The following is a 20,627-nucleotide window of genomic DNA, read 5'->3' as shown; positions in this document are numbered from 1 at the left end:
TTTTCTCTAGCTTACTTTATTGTAGGAATACAGTATATAATCCACATAGCATATAAAATATGTGTTAATTGTGTCATCAGTAAGGCTTCTGGTAAACAGTAGGCTATGGGTAGTTATATGTGGATTTTTTTACATATTTTTTTAATGTTTATTTATTTTGAGAGACAGAGAAGGGAGTGGGGAGGGGCGGAGAGGAGAGAGAGAGAGAGAGAGAGAGAGAGAGAGAGAGAGAGAGAATCCCAAGCAGGCTCTGCACTGTCAGCACAGAGCCTGATGTGGGGCTTCAACTCACAAACAGTGAGATCACAATCAGAGCCGAGATCAAGAGTTGATCTTCACTGACTGAGCTACCCATGCGTCAAAAATGTGAATTTTTGATGTATGGGGGTGTGGGCTCCCCAACCCCTGTGTTGTTCAAGGGTCAGCTATATTACTTAAGGCTTTATACCTGTCTTACCCCCACATGAAATAGGAAGGTGACTGAGACCAAAGTGGGTGTTTTTCCCTGTTCTATGCATTTTTGTGTGATTCATTTTCTTTGTTTTTAAGATTGCATAATCCCTATCTAATGTGAGCAGAGGGGCTAGTTAGTGTTTGGCTTGAATGAACCCAGAGTTTTTTTCCTGTAGATGTTAATGATGAGAATCAGAATAGAGTATCATGTGACTGATGGCCCAATCATATCGATTTTAATGACTGGCTGTGGCAAGCATGACTAAATACAGCTGCAGACTCTGAGGCCAGGTCTATACAATGTAAAGTGTAGGCCTGGCAGGTCGCCAAGAACGTCAGGCTGCAAGGTTGGCCAAGCTGAATATAGGTCTTAGAACTGTTGGTGTTCGCATTAAGAAGTTTAGTAGAGTGGTTAAGAGCGCAGGATCCAGAATTAGACTGTGTGGGTTCATTTCTTCCCTTACCTACTTCCTTGTGTGATAACCTTGGTCTTCCAGCTAGATGTATCTCTTTGTTTCTCAGTTTCCCCACATTACGATGAGGTTAGTAATACAGTTACTGCACAGGGTTGTGGGGGAATTAAGTATCCTGTGCTTTGAACAGGGTCTGGCACACAGTAAGTGCTAAATAATTTCTAGCTACTGTTACTACATTAGGAAGATGTCTCAGATGTGGGCTTTGTAGAGCAAAAATTTGTGAAAGCAATGCCAGTACAACTTTTGGTGACACATAAAGAATTTTGAACTTTTTGGTGACGCATTAACTATCCATCATCTGCTTGACGGAATTATTTTAAAGACTGCTGTCTATAAATACTCTCTAAGAGTATTGTGAGTATCAAAAAATATTCTAGAGAAGTTGAAGATCTAGGTGTCATTTAGTGAAGGGTAAGGACCTGAAGACAATTTAGTTTGGTGACAAGAAAACCAAAGGAAATTTACCAGGCTGGGCTTGGAAATGGGTTTATTAACAATTATAATGATAAAACTGTTTATTGAGTGCTTACTCTATCACAAGAACTTTAATTCCACTTAATTCTTTAATTCTGCTTAATTTTAAAAATTATTTGACTTCTCGCAACATTTCATAAAGTATTGTCTCCATTTTATATGTAACTAAATAGGCTAAGAGAGGTAATGTAGCTTCCTGAAGGTCGTTTAGTACCAGAATCAGGATTTGAACTCAGTTACGGTAAATTGTAAAGCCAGTATTTTTAACCACTATGATTTCTTTCTCTATATACACTGCTGTATATAAATGAAAATCAATGGTGTGGTACTTAAAGCACTTTGAAATCCCTATGAGTTAAGCATTCTTTATGTCCCGATTTTATAGATAAGTAAATGGAGGCTTAATAGAGTTGATTGACTTTCCCATGATTAATCTGTTACTGCATATCCCATTTGTAAGCCTTCAAATTTTCTAATTTATCCACAACCTTCTAGCACTAGAGATTCTTGCCAATTCCATATTTACCACTGACCCAGTGGGCTGATGTTGGGAGAGAGAGACACCACAGAAACACCAATGGGTAAGTGATTGAAGGAGGAGGACAGACAGCATGATGTGGAGAGAAATGCAGAGTCATAACTATCCTGCATTGTCTCTGCAAGTTAGAAAATGTACAGCTTGGTAAAAATTAAAAAATTTAAAAAACATTTAAAAAAGGAAAATATCCAAATGGTTGTCACATTCTCAGTAACGTGATGACTGACTCCTTTATTTTCTGTTTTTCATTAATGATGTCAGAATCATAACAGAAAATATTTAAGTTACACTTCAGTAAAATTATTCTCAGTGTGTGAGGATTAAAATTCTATGGTGAACTGCTTTTCCCATAAGTTTGTAAAACATAATGATCATCTTATGTAATAGCATGCCGTACTTCAAGTAAGCATCATTAGGGTCAAAAAATTCAGCTTTTTGATAAATATTGTAAGTCCAGTAGATACTGCATGAGCCAGCTCATTTCTTTAAACACATCAAGCAACTCATGGGTTGTTTTTAGTTTGGTTTAAAGTAGCAGCAAATCATTATATTCTAATTGGGAACTTGCCAATGAGATGACATCCGGAGTTAGGACCCACCAGCAATCACTGTTATCTGTGGTGATGACTTTATACATACATTTCTCTCAAGATAATTAAGATATTTATATCCATAAAATGGAAACGTGCCTGTCTTAATGTATTTTATCTATAACACCTACACAGAATGCAGACCTTTTAACAGGCATAGTATGAGATCAGGATCTTGGGAAAAAAAAAAACACACATACACACACATTAATAAATCTTTCATTCATTCTTTCTTCCCTCTGTGTCCACTTACACCAAAAAGTACCATTGAGAAATAGCTCATGGGTTGGAAATTAGCCTGCAATAAACTCATTCATTCATTCATTGAATTTATATCAAACAGCAGCCAAATAGCACTGTTCCAGGTGCTGGGGAGCAAATGAAACAGACAAAAGTTCTTGGGTTCATGGAGCTTATATTCTAGTAGAGAGACACTTGGTAAACGATATGAGTAGGTAAATATACAGAATATAAGATCTCTGTAAGTGCTCTGAAGAAAATGAAGGGAAGGGGATATGAAATATTTGGGAGGGTGAAATTGAGGTCAGGTGGACAGGGAAGGCTTCTGTGAGAAAATGACATTTGAGTGTGACCTGAAGGAATGAAGTCATCCTTACAGATGTCTGCGGGGAGAGCATTTCAGGCAGGGGGAACAGTAACTGCAGAGGAGTAACTGCTGTGGGAGGAGCTGGCCTGGTAGTTCGAGCAAGGAGGACAGTGAATAAGAGGACGAGTATAGGAGACGCATCAGAGAGGTTTAGGTTATGAGGTGGATGGCTTACGGATCCTGTGGGGCCCTGTAGGTCAGAGTTTATAGAATTTGACTTTGTATCATGCCTGGAGAGGGTGAGTACAGCACATAGGGAGGAGCTGTTTTGGAACATGCATAGATGAGACTCTTTTCATTTCAATTGATATTTATTGAAATGAAATATCAGCCACATGGCATGCACTGTGCTATGTTCTGGAGGCCCAAAGAAGAAAGAGAAATAGATATCCCTCGAGTTACTCAGTCTGGCGGGGAAGATAGAAAAGTTGAACACTCAGAAATGCTGCACTCTAAGCTTCCTTCCATCAAGTGAGAGTTTTACACAGTTGTAGCCCAGCCATATTTTCCCCCAAATCTGAGGGAAGGCTCACGGTGACGTACCAAGAGACCTCTCTCACTCAGCATCATGGGGTGACTGCCCATCTCCTCATCTCCCCACAGGCAACACATCTCTCCAGAGAAGACAAGACACAGTGAACTATTTGACATTTTAGATCTCCATGCATGAGTGCCCGTGTATCTTGTTGTCTTGAAAATGTTCTTGAATGTTCTTGAAAAGTAGATAAATTGAAATTGGGTCCAAGTGAGCTATATCCAGAAAGAATTCCAAGTCATCAGTAATGCCAGTAAATTCATGACCTATCATCTTGTGAAAGGAAGAAGCACTTCACGTTGTTTCGGTAAAGGCTACACTTTCTCACCAGGAGATGGGTGCCATGAGATACCTCAGTTTGGGAGGACTCGTTGCTTCCAGCCTTGCCCAAATTGCTGCATAGCAAGACGATAGGATCTTTCTGGCTTACAGGCTCTCACTGCTTTCTGCATCTAGGCCACGGGGATGTTGATTGTTTTCTTCTTGCTTCTTCCTGGTGATGTTCTTCTTTCTAGCACTTATTTATACTTTCACATATCAAACTAGCACGAAACTTCAAATTTCAACAATTTTTCTTTTTGTGCCATTTAAGAAAATTTGTTTATTTAGGGGAGAGCACAAGCAGAGGAAAGGCAGAGAGAGGGGGACAGAGGATCCCAGGTGGACTCTGTGCTGACAGGCTGACAGCAGCGAGTGTGATGTGGGGCTTGAACCCATGAACTGTGAGATCATGACCTGAGCCGAAGTCAGGTGCTCAACCAGCTGAGTCATCTGGGTGGGCAAAGCCTTATCTTTAAACAGTGTTAGAGGTACTATTCTCTTGGTCCAAATTCATTTTTTAAAAAATGTTTATTTATTTTTTAGAGAGAGAGAGACAGAGAGAGAGAGAGTAGGGAAGGGGCAGAGACAGAGAGGGAGACACAGAACTTGAAGCAGGCTCCAGACTCTGCCCTGTCAGCATAGAGCCTGATGCGGGCTCAAACCCATAGACTATGAGATCGTGACCTGAGCCAAAGTCTGAGGCTCAACTGACTGTGCCACCCAGGCTCAGTCTAAATTCTCAAAGAGAGGAGTAGCAAAGGATTTTCAGACATCTTTAATCAACCACAGTTTGCCCTCTAGTAACAAATTAATTATATTCTTCCAAATGAAAAATACTCTCATTCTCTCCCAAGGTGCCCAGAGACTTTTCCCATTGTAGCATTGGTGTAAAGGTTAGGATTTTGTCAATGAAATCAGGTCCACACATCAATGGGGCTCCCCAGAGGGCAGTTTCTTGAAAATGGTCTCTCAATCTGAAGGCCTATGAACTGAAACATAAGTTACTGCCCCACCTACATTCTCCACTCAACATATAGTGGTGTGTGGGGATAAAATAATTAAACACTCCCACTCAAAAAGGAGGAGGAAGAGTGGGAGGTACACAGTCATTACTGATCCATAGCAATTCTGAAATTAAGGTCACATGTTGCCAGTTCCCTGATTAAAGTCCAGTCTTGCTGCTTCAAAATGATTTTCTGATCTGATTTCTATCCTTTGTTATCTTGGTTTGTTCCACCTTTGAATCAGCCTTCATGAAAAAAATAAACAAAAAGAGGTCCGTGTTTGTAACTGAAGAGCTTTCTCAGCTTGTTTGCTATCGGTAGAGGGTTGGGAGTCTGAAAGCCTCTTTCCTTTTTTTTTTTTTTTTAATGTTTATTTATTTTTGAAAGGGAGAGAGACAGAGTACCAGCAGGGGAGGGGTAGAGAGAGAGACACACAGAATCCAAAGCAGGATCCAGGCTCCAGCTGACAGCACAGAGCCTGATGTGGGGCTCAAACCTGAGCCAAAGTGGGAAGCTTAACCAACTGAGCCACCCAGGCACCCCTGAAAGCCTCTTTTCATTTTGTATTGTCTTTCTGAGCCCTTGTACTGATAAAATTCTTAAAAATTTTTAATGTTTATTTATTTTTGAGTGGGGTGGGCAGAGAGATGGGGACAGAGGATACGAAGTGGTCTCCAAGCTGACAGCAACAAGCCCTATTCAAGGCTTGAGCTCACAAACTGTGAGATCATGACTTGAGCCCAAGTTGGATGCTGAACTGACTGAGCTACCCAGGTGCCCCCTGATACAATTCTCTTAAAAGTAAATGGGTTTCCTATGACTTATTGTCATTTACTCTGTTAGTTAAAAGTCTCACCTATGTATCCCTTCAAGATACATCCTTACATCCTTCTCAGTCTTGAGTTGTGTGTGGGGTTGGTATAGAATAACACCTAAGATGCTTAGAAGTTCTGTTGTTTAACAGAGAAGGTTTAAGAAACTTGCTTTTAGAACCTTACAAAACCCTTTCATAGCTGAAAATTTCTGTGGGGGCACAAGTTCAAATCTTTCTTAACATGGACTGTATATTTGATCTTTATCGTGACACAATTAAGCATTTCTTGCTTTGAGAATCCTGTTTCAAGAGAGACTAGAAATGGGAGAATGTTTCTGTGAAACCCAGCAAACCCTGGATCTAAATTCCACTAAAAAAAATTGAACAGTATTTTCTTTAATCCATTTCTGTCTTCTTGAGTTTTCCTAAAGGCACCTAGAAGAAGCCAGATAGCACTTTCAACATTCTGCCTGGAAATCTTAGTCATATCCTTAAGATCATTAGGTACTTCTGTTTTTTGTTTTTCACATTATTATAGGCAAGAGTGTGATAAATGTTCTGCCCGTACTTAATTCAGGTGCCCTTTTCTGCAGCCTCCCACACATTTTCCTCTGCCCTAGTTTCTGTCTTCATGAGGTTCTTCCACCTCCCACTACCCCTCTCCTTGAGGCCTTAACAGCCAGTGCTCACCACACGCTTCCCCAGCCAATGCAACACGTCTTAGATTCTACTTGTGGAAACAAATTTTACCCGTTATATGCAGTTATCTGAAAACTCACGCTGGAACTTAGTGGCTTAAAACCATCACTTTATTTTGCTCATAATTTTGTGGATCTGAAATTTGGAAAGAGGTTGGCTGCGTGGTTGGTGCTTGGAGTCTTTTTTGAAGTTGAAGTCAAATTTTGGCTAGGGCTACGGTTCCCTGACATAGCTGGACTCCAAATGGGTCACTCATACGGCTGACAGTTGATGCTGGCCATTGTCTGGGAGCTTAGCCATACAGCATCTATGTGTGGCTTCTCCTAGTGCCTTGGCATCTCGCAGCATAGTACGTAGATTCTAAGAGGGGATGTCTTGAGAGAGAGTGTTCCAAGAGATCGACATAACAGCTGCATAGTTTCTTATGATTCCACTTTGGAAGTCCCAGAGTGTCATTTTTTGTTAAATTCTAATAGCTCAAGTTCAACGGGTGGAGCTATTGTCCTTTCAATGAGAAAAAACAAATAATTTGTGGCTATCTTTAATTTTCCACACTCATTATCAGAGCTCTCTCAAACTGCCCCACTTTGGGGGAGATATTGGTGACATGCTTTCGGAGAGCCGGTAGCTGAAAATCTGGGAGCTTGTTCAGGGGAGAGTGTGGTCTGGGGAGGTGCGTAAAGAATTCCAATCCAGAGAAGGCTTCTTGCTAGAAGCTTTTTGCCCTGACAAGGTAAGTTTGTGAAATCTTGCAAACCTTTACAAGATGCCTTTCTTCTTTCTTCTGTGGCTCATTCATATTGTTCCCATATTTTGAATGCCACGGACTTATCTGCACATACATTTTGAAATTGTGTGAATCCTTGTCAGAATGGTCCATTTGTTAACTTCAGTGGGACAGTCCATTCTATTTTATAGTCTCTACCAGGACTCAGTGACCTTTTAACAGTAGTGTGTCAAAATCTTGACCTTTTGTTCTGGAGAGCTGGGTGCTAAGAAGTCTGGAGTGGTAAAACCCTGTGGTCATATCTCATGTGGGAGGGGGTGTGGAGGCTGCTGAGCTTATGCTAGCCACAGAGGCTTACTGGCTCTCAAGGTGTGTGGTGGGTGTTGGTGGGTGGTGGGAACAGGCAGCCCGGGGCAATCTCAGTAAGCCCTTGTCTTTGTCAGCCTTTTTGCCATCTTGGGCTCCTCGTCCCCAGTGACTGAGTTCTATGCTACTTCTTAAAAGAGGACCAAGCCCTAGAATACTTTTTTTTTGTATGGCTGCACACTTGGAGCAAACAATAAAAAAAAAAAAATTCAGGACTTTTCTGAAGCTAGTTGGACATTTGACATCTAACCAGGAGGGGCATTAAAGAAAAGATGTGCGTGGAAGCAGGGCAGACCCTAACAGGGACTCCTAAAGCCAGGAGTCGGGCAAAATTCAGGATCAGCTGCACGAATGGCTTGGAAATTGAGAAATCACAGCAAAAATCAAAGGCAGTGATTCCCGGTAGTCGCCAGTAAGCTAGGTTTGGAGGATGAAATGATGGAAGACGCAAATAGGCAGAGTTTGCTATGGTTACCAGCAAGCTGAAGTTCTGTGAATCAGCAGGGCAATATGGTGAAAAGCAATCACATTTTGGAAACCCAAATGAACAAGTTTAGGTGATTTGAAGGCATTTCCTTACTACACATGTGACATAGTGGTTTCAGTTTTCTCTGATCAACTGGTGATTGCTTTTCAGAGTGCTATGTTGAGAACAAGTCAGGCCATGGTTGGTATGTGTGTGAAAGGGCACCACGACTGATTGCCAGCATCTGCCATGGATGGGGTGGTGTAGGCAGGCTCTGTGCCATGTGGTGGTCATCTGTGGCCACCATGATGGACAGGCTGCCACATGAACTCCAGGATGTGATCTTGGAATGCTCTTTAGTGAGCCACGGAGTAGGCTAGGTGAGGTGGCCTGGAATTAGAAACTGATTGAATAAGAATAATTTACCCCATAATAAGGTCGGAATCCACATACGTCAATTTAAAGACCCTTTATGGTGTGTTCTGGAAGCCAGAAATGAAAACTGCTCAGAGTTTACTGATACCAGAGCTATTCATGAACTATGACCATTTAAACCACTGGCCTTTGGGATTTTTTGGCCTTTTGTTCCACTTTTGGCCTTTTGTTTCTAACTTTGCTAACCTCACCTATCTCCATTCCCCAATTTTTTCTTGATCGTTGGATGCCTTTGGACTTCTTGAGCTATAGTACTTGGTTCCCTCTGCCATAAGGCCAGGTGGATGAAAGCAACCTCGTTCAACCTGCAGGGCACAAGCGTGTCTGGTGATATGGGGAAATTGTCGTTTAAGAAAGTGCGTGAGTACGTTTTGCTACAGCACCTGGCGAGAGTATCCCTTTCAACTACTGTTAAAAATTGAGAAAGCTTGCTATTTCCCAGGCTCTGTTGATGATACTTTAGAACCACTGGGTGTTTCCTCTAGTTCAGTCGAGAATATAAGCAAGCAAACATATATGAATACATTTGACTGTGAGGAAAAGAAAAAGGACCTTGACTTGTACTTCTTGCTTGGCTTAAGATGGTCTGTGGATCTGGACCAGTAGGTGTTGAAAAGGAGTCCATGGAAGAGATTGTAGAATATGTAGCCCATTTCCTTGTGTTTTTCCTCAGTGACCATGTAAAGCAGCCTTGCATGGCATCTGAATGAAAGGAAATTCCCATTCCGTGCCACCAAGTTCTCTTGGAATATTTTCTTCACTAGTTTATACACATTCATTCTTGAACACGTTGGTGGGAAATCAAGATGATGCTCAGCTTGCATACACTTGCTGTTATCCGAAATCTGCTGGGTTTTAGACTGTCACACCACATTTTGAGTTATAGGCTAGCAGATATCATGTGCCCGTGCAATCTGTTGTAAGTTATTGTAGCGAGTTGTTGTTGTTGTTGTTTTTTAAAGACCCATTTGATTTAATTCAACAGAGTTCTGGCAAATACCATCAAAGAGCTATAATGAACTATGGAAGTCCACATGGTAGAATGATTATATGTGGAGATGGGGAATGACATGAGACGGTAGCATTTAAGAAGAAATTTGAAGGATGACTGGGATTTTGACAAATAGAAATGCTGGTGGAGTTTGATACAGAATCAAAGGTTTGGACATGGAGGCCATTGTATACGGTTTTGCTTCAAAAGGTTAAGAGTCTGTGTTAAAGAATTAGGAGAAAAGCCAGGGAAGAACATTCAGATTTGTGTAGAGACCTGAATGCCAGTTTGGGTATTTGTTTTTAATTTGGTAAGTTATGGGGAGGTACTGAATTTTTTTAAGCAGAGCAGTAATGTTGTCAGAGTTGGGAACGACCTGCTTTAAGAAGAGTTCATCTGAAATGGGCCACTCTGTTTATGAAGATTTTTATCTATATAAGCACATAAATATGTACATATAAATTTCCACAGCCAAAGGAAAAGGCTGTATTTTATGGCATAAAATTATATTTTTTGGCTCTGACTCAGCAGTCATAAAATCTAACTATTTCCAAGCATAAGAAAGATGGAAAACACTCTTTATAACATCTTAAATAATTGTATGGAGGCCAATCCCATGGCCCTTGTGCATAAGTAGCTCACACTGAATTTTAGGGGAGTTTTTAAAATACATTTGAGCATTAAGTTAGGGCCTAGAAACAGACCATATATCTAATAGGTAACTTCTCTGTGAACTTCCAGCCGTACTATCTACAATGAAATGCTCATATATGCATTTAAATGCAACTGTTAAGAAGAACTTGAACCTTTTCCTGTGTCTGTTGACTAATAAAACAAACTTTCCAAACTAAGCCCAAGGGGAAACAAGTGTCATATTTTATGTAGGAGTTTCAGCTCCCAAGTTAAAGGAGATGACTAGAAATCACCCAGGAACCTCTATGAAGGAAGCGCTGGCATTTGATCCTGTCATGCGTAAGTTACGGTGGAGCCTTGAATGTTGGGTAATGTCACCACTGATAAAAATGAGTATGACCTAAGCTGTTAATCCAAGGCAGAAATGTTGAAGTTATGCAGAATCTGGGGAACATTAGCAAGGGTTATCTCATCAGGTGTTCTTAGGAAGACAAGACTTGAAGTACAGTAGTGTCCCTTGGCTGTGGGACTTGCTTTCCATCATTTCCGTTACCTGCGGTCAACTGCAGTGTTCAAGCGGATGATCCTCCTGAGGAAGCATCCGAAAGTCAATAGTAGCCTAGCACCAAGTCCCATCACAGCGCCTACGTCATTCACCTCACTTACCTCATCACACAGGCATTTTATCGTCTCACCTCATCGCAGGAAGAATGAGCACAGTACAGCAAGACATTTTGAGACAGAGAAAGGCCACATTCACATAGCGTTTCTTACAGGACTTAGTTATTTATAACTGTTCTGTCTTATTAGTTATTGTTAATGTCTTACTGTGCCTGATTTAGAAGTTAAACTTTATCATAGATATGTATGTACAGGAAAGCAGTGTGTATGTGGAGTTTGGCACTATCTACAGTTTCAGGCGTCCACTGGGGGTGTTGGGACATAACCCCCTCACACAAGGGGAGACTACTGTACTTTTATGTGCTTATCATTAATTTTTCTGATGTAACATAACACAGAGGCAAGTTTTTCTTGTTTATGTCTTCCAAGTTCCAAGGTTAAGCCAGGCCATTAACATCAGCCAGAGGATATTGAGATTAGTCAATGTTTGAGCTCTGCTGTAATATCTCTGCCTAGCTTGCCAGCAGATGAGGATATGGAAAATGATCAGTCTAATAAATACACCCAGATCTATTAAAACTCTCTTAATTGTTCTAGTTTTTTAAATTTCTCAGTTCTAGGCAGGTGGTAAACTGAGGGCGAGGGAGAGGAGACAAGATTTTAAACAAAGGTAGTCATATAGAGCATGATAAAAGCATAAAAAGAGGGCAAAATCTGTTGTTTGCCAAGAAGGATTTTTACAGTACTGTCTACTTCAGAGTGATTGGAGTGAGTCTGGCGGAGTTCAAAGTCAGGCAAAGGAGGGTGTCAAGGCTAAGGCAGTAAGGTTGGAGGAGAGGTGATGGTCACAGGGGGAGGGTGGCAGAGTTCAAAGCCAAGTGTCCCATGCCAGTGAGACTTCAAGCTGGCCAAGCAGCTTGTAACAGGATAGTTGATGTTACCAGGGGGACTCTGAAGAGAATGTTTGTTTCCAAAAACCCTTTCTCCTGAAAAGTGAGCCTCTTTATCTACACAAGTCAGAATTTTTCATCTTCCGTTAGATCCTAAAGTAAAATCACCAGTGTCTTTTACAACTTTGTCATCTCAATTCATACTTAACTAACTACTTTCAGGAAATAGTCATGGAATCACTTAAAAATGACCCTAAAAGCCACTGAGACCAGGTGTTATAGGGGTGTGTGTGTGTGTGTGTGTGTGTGTGTGTGTGTGTGTTAGCCAAGGTTGAGGGCAGTGTGTGATGAAACAGAGAGGGACAATATAGAGGAGGTCTAGCTTTCATACTGCCATTCACTCAGAGATGCCCCTCTTTGATCTCTTAACATTGAGAGATTCCACCTACCATTACTTTCAAAGACAGTGCTTGGTTCCTTTGCTTGAAAACTGTTTGAAATCTATTGCTCAGGGGCTATTGCATTTGAAGGCTTTTACCTAATTTCAAGATTTTTTTTTCTTTAGTCGTTGGAAGAAAACGTATCTTTTAATTCTTTAGCAATTAAGCCTGCCATTTTGGTTGCCAATTAGGGAATGTTGCACTGATGTTTAATTTTCACAAAGCGAGTGAATTTACTACAATCTGGTTCAGCCACTGGCTTCGTTGTTAAAATAATTATATGGTATCAACGTTTATTGTATTTATCTAGAAAGTGACATAAGGTGAAGGTGAGCATTTTTATTGGTTTTTACTTCATGAAACCTCTCATCTTTCCCTGTAGGAGACTCCAAGGTCACACAGCCTAATGGCTTCACATGCTTGGAAATCACCAGCTAGAAAAAGTGAGACTCGGGATTAGGGGTGGCTGCTAGAATGGGGCAAGTGCTGGGCTGATCGTCCACATGTGGACCGGGGAGGATGTCTAAGCAGGAGAATAGTGCACAGAATATGTTACCATGGAGACAGGTGGGCACTCCTATGGGAGCAGCATCAGGGTAGCCCAATGAGTGGTAGGTGATGGCTATTCCAGCCAGCCAAGTTGTCCAAGGGAAAACGGTCAGCACCCATCCAGGCAGACTCCAGGCTTTAGAGAGGACTCATGCACATGGCTAGTATTCAGGACCCAGGACAGACCATTCTGATTAAGGCTTAGGAGTTGAACAGCTCAGTCCACATCCTGACCCCACCACTCACTCATCATCTTGATCAAGTTATTTAATCTCTATTTACTTTCTGTGAAGTCAAGAAATTGAGATAGTGCCTCCCTTTTAGGGTTATTGTGGTGTTAAAAATAGTAAGGCACTCAGCACATGAGTGAACCATGCTAAGAATGCAACATCTGATAGCTTTTATAAAAAAATGGTTATTAGGGTAATGCCTAGAGCAATGTGGGGATTTGACGATAGGAACCAGGAGTTCAGTTACTGGAGATAGGCGACCCTGTCAGCAAGAGACTGGAAGAATGATGATAATGACATGATATCTAGCCTCGTTGAGTTGCCTCCGACTAGAGGTCAGGATGGATATCATGCTTCGAATGGAGCTGAATTTGCTGGTGGGTCTGATTGGGTTTCTTTGGGAATGAGAGTGTCACAGGGACTAAGAACTAGATGGGATATTGCACTTACTTTAATTGCCCAACTGAATCCACCTAGAACGCATAATCCTTCAAAAGCTCTTTCCTAGAGAGTAACCTATCATGTGAACGTTCCCCAAGATTTGCCTCTCACCAAAGAAACCTCATCTGTAAGGAGGACTTTTATGATGACTCTCAAACTGTAGAGTTGATATAACCGTTATTTTATTGCAGAATTTCAAAAGCTCAGATATGAAATGTATCCTGAATGGGAAGAATGTTCCTTTTCATCATGTGATGATGTCACTGTTGTCTTCTTACCCTGAAGCCCCTGTGACCCTGTGCCACCTAACACCTGCTACCCCAGGCTCTCTCTTATCACCGTCTCTACTCCAAGACACTCCATTTCTCTGACTTCGAGATCTTGTTTGGGGACTAGTCAGCTGAAAAGATAATGAAGTCATGCTCTCACATAGCCCGTTATCATTTACAACGTGTGTTACCCCTCAGGTCTCATGTATGTCTCCCTCCTCCCTTCTCAATGTGGTGAGGCAGGAGTCATCTGCATTGAGCGGATGAGGTAATGAGGCTCAGCTAGTTCAACTGCCCGAGGCCAGTCAGCTGGTAAATGATAGAGTCAAGTCTAGAAGCCAGGTTTTCTGAATACAAGCTCTGTGACTCTTTCTACTCCAACCATGTTGACTGACTGCAAGCTGATGGTGGCAGCTCTTTGCTCCCCTTCCATTTTCATTTACGTATTAAACAGCAGCTTCCAGGCCTTTCACCACGTGACCGCACTCTCACTAGGTACCAGCACTCTGCACCTGGCTCTCCAAATGCACAGTCTACACCAGAACTGTTCACAGAGGCTATAGGGGACACAAAAGACAGTTTTGCCTTTGACTTTGTTTTCTTCTTGACTCAAAGTATGTGACAGATGTAAGAATGCGTGACGCTTAAAAGAACAGGCACTGAGGGCACAGCAGTGTCTGAGAATGTTTGCAGAGCCCTGTTCTGGGAACGGTCGTGTGTTCTTATTGATGGGATCCAGGATCAGAGCAAATAGTGATTTTTTTTGCCCCAAATAAGTCAGATCGGTTTGCTTCCCTGTTCATTTTCCTTATCGTTTGCCAGTGCCCCACCCTATCTCACATCTGCTTCTGCTCCTGCTCCGGCCACTCGGGTCTGCTTGCTGTTTCTAGAATAGAACAAATATGCAGGCATCTCAAGATCTTTACACTTGATGTGTCTTCTGGGAATGCCGAAGAGATTGCATTCTTTCTTTGGGCATGAGGCCATGCCACTTTAGGATTGGGAGTCAGGGAGTGGCATCAGTCACCTGCGTAATCCACTCTTTGACATAAATACGATCATGTCCTTCCCCTTTCAGAATTCTGTAGCTGCCTCCCCTCGCAGCACGACATCCAGACCCCATAGACCGGCTGAGGAGCTCTCTGTCTCTCACTCTGGCCTTGACACTTCATGTTCCAGCGCTGCCCACAGAGGGAGGGTGACTGAGGGAGGAGGATGCGTTCGCCCTGTACTCTTCCATCAGCTCCCTACTTCCTCCGAGCAAACCCAAATAAACATCTAAGAAACTTACAAAAACTGCTTATGTACAAACCAAGCTTCCAGACAAATCTCCAACCCAAGCCTTCCAGATTGAGTACTTAAATCCACCCAACACAGAATGGCAGGAGCCATGGTGAACGATATTATTTGGAGTTTCCTACTCACAGCAAATTTCCCCTTCTGCTGAGAAATGCTTTCTTTTCTTTTTTCTCTTCTTTTCTTCTTCCCAGCTTTATTGAGATAAAATTGACTTACAACGTTGTGTAAGTTTAAGGTATACAACATAATGATTTGATGTATGTATGTATTGTGAAATTACCACCACAATAATCTTGGTTGATACATCATCTCATATAGTTACTTTTCTTTCTTTCTTTCTTTCTTTCTTTCTTTCTTTCTTTCTTTCTTTCTTTCTTTCTTTCTTTCTTTCTTTTCTTTTCTTTTCTTTTCTTTTCTTTGTGGTGGTGATAACTTTTAAGATCTAGTCTCTTAGCAACTTTCAAATACAGTAAAACCTTGGATTGTGAGTAACTTGTTCTGTGAGTGTTCCGCAAAATGAGCAAACATTTCTACTAAGTTTTAATTTGATAAATGAGCAACATGTTGCGGTAACAGTAGTACATGATGCCGCGTGTCACAAGATCACAACTGAGCCAATGGTTCTTGAAATTCGCTTTGAGAGGCAAGTGTTTTGGATGACAAGCATGTTTCTGGAACGACTTATGCTCACAAACCAAGGTTTTACTGTATACAATACTGTATTGTTAATGATAGTCACCATGTTGTATATTACATCCCTCCAACTTACTCATCTTACGACTGGAAGTTTGTATCCTTAGACCGTCTTCACCCATTTCCTCAGCCCTGGCAACCACCAATCTGGGTCTCTGTTTCTATGAGTTCCACATTTTTATATTCCCCATATATAAGTGAGATCATATAGTATTTGTCTTTCTCTGTGTTTCACTTAGCACAATGCTTTTCAGGTTCATCCATGTGGTTGCAAAAGGTAGAATTTCCTATATCCATAAAATCAGTCACATTTTCTTTATCCATTTATCCACTGATGAAGACTTAGATTATTTCTATGTCTTGGTTATTGTAAATAATGCTACAGGGAACATGGGGGTGCAGATACCTCCTTGAGATGGTGATTTCACTTCCTTCAGATATATACCCAAAAGTGGAATTGCTAGATCGTATGGTAGTTCTATTTTTAATTTTTAAAGGAACCTTCATACTGTTTGCCATAGTGGCTGTATCACTTTGTGTTCCTACCAACAGTGTGCAAGGGTTCCTTTTTACCTGCTTCCTTGCCAGACTGTTACCTCTTGTCTCTTTGATGATAGCCATTCTAACAAGTGCGAGGTGATAGCTCACTGTGGTTTGGTTTGCATTTCTGTAATGATTAGTCACGTTGTGCTTCTTTTCATGTATCTGTTGGTCATTTGAATATCTTCTTAGAAAAATGTCAGTTTAGATCTTTGTCCATTTTTACATTGGCTTCTTTGATTTTATCTATTGAGTTGTATGAGTTTCTCATATATTTTGCATATTAACCCTTATCAGGTATGTGGTTTGCAAATATCTGCCTCTGTTTCATAGGTTGCCTTTTCATTTTGTTTATTCTTGCTCTGCAGATGCTTTTTAGTTTGATATAGTTCTGTTGATCTTTGCTTTTGGGGTGTCATATCCATATAATTGTTGCTGAGACCAGTGTCAAGGAGATTTTTCCCTATGTTTTCTCCTGGGAGTTTTATGGTTTCAGGTCTTACTTTGAAGTCTTTAATTCACTTTGAGTTATTTTTTGTGAATGAGGTAAGCTAGGCGTCTAGTTTTATTCTTTTGCATGTGAATATCCAATTTTCCCAGTACTATTTCAACTAGGCAGTGCAGAGAAGAGATGGGAGGTAATTTCATTAGCCCAGGAAATGCACAAGGGGACCCAAACTAGAGAAGTGGCAGGTCATACTCTGTGGGTCCCCGTATCCTCATCTACAAAGGAGGAGTGTTAACACTGTATACTTCATAGGGTTGTTGTGATGGCATATTGTGCTGAGAAGTCAACACATATTATTATTTTTAAAATATTAGCAGTAGTCCTAGGTAGTAGTAAAGAGCACAGCCCTGTGCCATGCTGCCAACATTGACTCCCCTTTCCTAGAGTTACTTGCTCATTGAACCTCAGCAAGTTTCCTAACTGATTTGTACCTTTGTTTTACATCTTTAAAAATGGAAATCATAATAGCACTTAATTCATGAGGCTACTGTAAGACTTATGTGAATTAATGCTTCTACAGGGTTTAGACCTGGCATGTAGTAACAATAGTTACTATAGTAATAAACAATAGTTTAAAGTACACACACACACACACACACACACGCACAAAGTGGAAAGAAAAATCATTGAGGTAAAATCAAGAAGACTTTATAACTAAGTGAATGTGCAGGTGGGTGTATGTGTATTTGTTGGCATGGGAGGTAGCATAAGGTAGAAGAAGAAAATCTGAGATAAATTTGGTTTGGTACCTAATGAGTCTATGGATAATGGTAGATTGACTCAAAATTAGAACAAATATGCTAGAATAAATTTGAAAAGTTAGGCCAATATTTAATTTAAGTTTTTATCTGATAAGTTTGAAATGGTGATGGGTATGTATATATTAATGGTAAACAATAAGAGGTTGGGATTTCAGATCTAGAATTTATAATTTAGGAATGATTAGCACATAAGTACTAAAAACAGTTAAAAAATAATAGTTAATATTTTCTGAAAACTATGAGTGCTGTGCTGAATATTTAATATATATTATATCACACAATCCTCTCAGCATTCCTAGGATATAGGTACTCAGATTAGTTACATCTCAGATGAGGAACACTGAGGCACAGAGCAGGTAAGTTACTTGTCCCAGTTCACCTGATTAAGTGATCAAGCAAGAGTTTGACTCCAGGCAATTTTATTCTGTTGCCTATACTTTTATTCTCTTTTGGACTGTCTCCAAAGCAGAGGTTGAAGCCATGAAGTTGGTCAAAAAAGAATGGCGAGAAAGAGGATGTGTCCAACATGGATGTTTTTGACCTAACCATTCACACTCTTTCATTTGGGGCTTTCTCTTGCCAACAGTTCCTCTTTGTAGAACAAATAGGAAGGGGTCAGTAGTTGTTGGGGAAGAGAATGAGTAATTGGATGTTAGAGGTTTTGGCGTCATGGCTGTAGAGGAAAGTTAATTGGCTCAGGCAGTGGTTCAGATGCCAAACTGTGTCCTAGCAGCAAGGCACATACACCCACAGTTCACAAAGAAAATTGGATGCATCAGAATCACCTGAGATGGTTACTCAACCACAGAATCCCAATTCCCAGCCCTGACCTACTGCATGGTGAATCAGGGCCAGTCTGGCAAACTGGGAGATTCTGATGGGCAACCAGTTTGTTACCCACTACTCCGACCAACTAAGACTACTGGGATTGAAATGTGGCATTTTTGTTACGTAAAGTGCAGCCGTAAAAGAATGATACTGGTTTTCTTGTGACTTTTCACAGCTAGGAAGGTGATTTTAAAAGAGGAATTCCCAAAATGTTTGAAGCAATCACAGCCTCACTGAGGTCATCACATAGCCTCCCCAAGTGACTATTTTGTAGGGAACTGCTCATTTGGATTTGTAGACTCTGATGTGTTTAATAAACACCACTTTTATTACTAAAAGAGCCTGCCTTCATAAATGTGGTTTTTCTGGATAAAAAGGAAACATAGAGGAGCAGAGCATGCATGCAACATTATTAGTATGTATTCTCTGCTTCATCATTACTCTTGTGTTTGGAGAGGAATCGGCCAGTTGGGTCATTTTCTGAGCACCATGGACCGTCATCATCCATGCTTATATTTGAATTGCACTTTGACCTTTATAGAGAACAGCTCCACAGTGATGCCATGTGTGGTTATAAGGCGGAGGCCTTGGGAAGTGGGGTGGGAGGACCCTACTGACACCTGAGCTATAGGCCGATTTCCACTAGACTTCTATGGAACCTTTCTCAGAACGTGATTTGACCTATGGGGAATCTGAATTCAGGCAGTGATTAACGTTGTTATATCTGGGGCTTGCTGAAGTTTCATATCTCAGCTTGGATAGTTTTGGTAGGTGGAAAATAGTTTCCTGGCCTGATACATTAGGCCTTGGTGTGATTAATGCATGGCCATCCATGTTTCTGTTAGGTCTCCCAGATACTGTTGGAAACATCTGCCGTATACACTTTATCTCACAATAATTACACAGAAAATTAAAAAGAATCAATTCCAGTTTAACAATCTTTTTGCTTAACCAATTTTTTGCTCTGCTTACAGGTCTAATTGCTTTAATTCTAATTTTAGTTTTTTGTAAGGTAGGGATCATATCCACCCCATTCGATTGCATTCTAGGAATAACTACAATCAGAAAAGATATCTGTAAAGGGACCCTAAGGAGAAGGTACCTTTATTTGAATTTCTTCCACAGAGCATTTCTCTTTGGCCCTTCCTTCATTCCTTTTTTTTTTTTCCTCCTTCATTTCTTTAACACATACTTGTTGAATACCTACTCTGGGCCAGGTACGCTTCTAGGTGCTAGTGAAATCACGGTGGGAAAAAAATAGCCAGAAAAAGCCCTGCCCTCATTAGAGCGTATAGACAGAGTGAGGCAGATAGTAGACAAAATAAAGAAGTAAACCTGTGAGGTATTTTGGAAGGTGTTAAGGATTATGGGAAAAACAAAACAGGAAAGCAGGTGGGGAGGACTGGGCTGGGGAGAAGAAGGTGGTGTTTCTGTTTTAAATAGGGGGTTTGGTGGGGGCGGGGAGCATCCTCTCTGAAGGGGTGACACTCAGCAAATGTTGGGGGAGGTGAGGAAAGCAGCTATTAATGGCACCCCATGGGACATTAGTCCTAAGAAATGCTGAGTTTAAAAAGGGTTTCACTGTCCAATAAGTTGGGAAATAATAATTTCTAGATATTTACAGTGCTTGTTAGCATATTAAATAATTTGAAAAGCCTGCTGGAGAGAAACCTATTTAATTCAAACATATTTAAAATATTTTTCTTCCTCCCTCCTTCTTTCCCTCCCTCCCTTCTTGCCTCCTTTCCTAAGATGGCAGAGTGGCTAGACCATAGCTCTGAGCCATCCTTCCAATGTGGATATGACCCCGCCAACCAGTAAGGTTTCTGGAGCTGCATGGTCCAGGAAAATTGCATCCATTCTGGAATAAGCGTGAGACCTGAATCTGCCACTTTTCCCTGAGCGAGTCGAACTTCTCTTGGTTTTGGTTTCATCGTCCGTAAATTGGGCATGATAATACCAACTGTGCAAAGTTGAAGATTAAATAAAATCAGGGGTTAAAACACTTTCTAAATTGTAAAGTACTACAAATACAGGTGTCTTATGTGCTTTTCTATTTGCTTTTTTGGTACTTGGGATGAGTCGGTCTCCTGTTACTACCCTGTCTAGGGTTCTTTTATAAAAGAGCTTGCCAAAGAGGATTGAAGGAGAAGGAGCAAGAATCCTGGGTCTGTGGAGGAGTAAAGAGCTGCTCTCCTGGACCCGAATCCAAACTTGTGCCTTATTAGCATCAGGCTCCAATTAGACTAACTCACTGGCCAAAGGCCCACTTCTCTGCATTAGCCAGTGGTTCCCAAACATTGGTGTCTGCTGGGATCACTTAGGGTTTAAAAAAAATATACCATTACCTGACTCCAACCCTCAGACATTCTGATGTAATTGCTGTGGGGTACAGATTGAGAATCAAGATTGTTTAAAGCTCCAGCGTG

At 41.0% G+C, this 20,627-nt stretch overlaps 1 protein-coding gene and 1 long non-coding RNA gene across 3 annotated transcripts in view; both read left to right on the top strand.

Moving 5' to 3' along the window:
- ESRRG (estrogen related receptor gamma) overlaps positions 1-20,627 on the top strand; it is a 628,903-nt gene that overhangs the window by 17,041 nt on the left and 591,235 nt on the right. The gene's annotated exons all lie outside the window — the stretch shown is intronic.
- On the top strand, positions 254-20,252 carry LOC123382773. The gene is made up of 2 exons (XR_006591676.1): positions 254-1,984; positions 19,951-20,252. It is a non-coding gene; the product is annotated as an uncharacterized LOC123382773 (long non-coding RNA).

The sequence above is a fragment of the Felis catus genome, chromosome F1, assembly GCF_018350175.1.
Source record: "Felis catus isolate Fca126 chromosome F1, F.catus_Fca126_mat1.0, whole genome shotgun sequence".
NCBI lineage: Eukaryota > Metazoa > Chordata > Mammalia > Carnivora > Felidae > Felis > Felis catus.
The sequence above is the reverse complement of the archived record's forward strand: the minus strand, read 5'-3'. Positions and strand labels throughout refer to the sequence as shown.